Raw genomic sequence first — 1,494 nt, forward strand, 5'->3', positions numbered from 1 at the left:
TTAAAGAGGTCTTTTGCAGCAAATTTGCCCACTGCGATATGTCATTTGATTTCCTGACTGCTGCTTCCCGGGGTGTTGACTGTGGATCCAAGTAAAGTGAAATCCCTGACAACTTCAAGCTTTTCTCCATTTATCATGCTGTTGTTTATTGGTCCAGTTGTGAGGATTTTTCTTTTCTTTTTGTTAAGGTGTAATCTATACTGAAGGTTGTAGTCTTTGATCTTCATCAGTAAGTGCTTCAGATCTTCACTTTCAGCAAGCAAGGTTGTGCCATCTGCACATCACAGGTTGTTAATGAGTCTTCCTCCAATTCTGATACTGCATTCTTCCGCATATAGTACAGCTTCTCGGATTGTTTGCTCAGCATTCAGATTGAATAAGGATGGTGAAAGGACACAACCCTGACACACACCTTTCCTGCTTTTAAATCATGCAGTATTCCCTTGTTCTGTTAGAATGACACCTTCTTGGTCTACGTACAAGTTCCTCATAAGCACAATTAAGTGTTCTGGAATTCTCATTCTTCACAATGTTATCCATAATTTGTTATGATCCATGGAGCTGCTAGGGAGGTATAAACCACCAATCTTTCAGTTACCTGCCAAACAATTAACTTTTGTGCAACTGGGAATCCTCAAAATAGTTAAAATGGTAAATTCTACTTTATGTGTATTTTACCATAATACAACCCCCTTTAAAAAAAGATTAAAATGATAAGCCTGATCTTCCTCATAGAATGAGTACTTTTTAAGGTGCATTTCATGTTCAAGGGCATCTCCACCTGACTGACCCTGAGGGGGTGCAGATAAATCTCTCCAGGGGAGGCAACTGATCTCCATGAAAGAAGGTTTTGGAACAGGAAGCACTCACTCAGGTCCCAGAGCTGATGATAAACTGATGAGATTCAAACCCAGTTCATTTGATCTGGCCCAGGCGGCTGTTCCTGCCCGGGGTCCAGGTGTGCTTTCAGGCTCCTCAGACAGCCCAGCACCTAGAGCTACTTCCCTATAATCTCCCTCCTTAGGGCGCTTGCACGTACTGTGTCCCCTGCCAGGAACACCCTTTCTTCTACTCCCCACCTCTAGAAACTTCTCTTCTCTCTCTCTTTTTTTTTAATTGTGATTTGGGTGAAAGTTTACAGAGCAAATTCACTTTCCATACAGCAGTTCACACACACGTTGTCTCATGATATTGACCACAATTTACCCCAATGTAACAGCTCCCCTCCCACTTCCTCCCGATAGTTACCTCTTCCCTGTGTCCATCCCTCCATGAACTCCTGCCCACTGAACTGTCTCCTTGTGCGTAAACAGCCCTTCTTTCTCCCATGATTGTTCTCTCCAAGGAGTTTATCTACCTCAGATACATGTTGAACTCATATGCCTGTCTTTTGTTTGGCTGGAAGCCACAGGTGTGGGCTCATTTCCAGACCTGAAGGGCAGCTAGGGACCATAATCTCAGTGGTTCCACCAGGCTCTATCAGACCAGCAAACC

The sequence above is a fragment of the Orycteropus afer genome, unplaced genomic scaffold (assembly GCF_000298275.1).
Source record: "Orycteropus afer afer isolate SDZICR_OR568_19922 unplaced genomic scaffold, OryAfe1.0 scaffold00136, whole genome shotgun sequence".
In the NCBI taxonomy this organism is placed as follows: Eukaryota; Metazoa; Chordata; class Mammalia; order Tubulidentata; family Orycteropodidae; genus Orycteropus; species Orycteropus afer.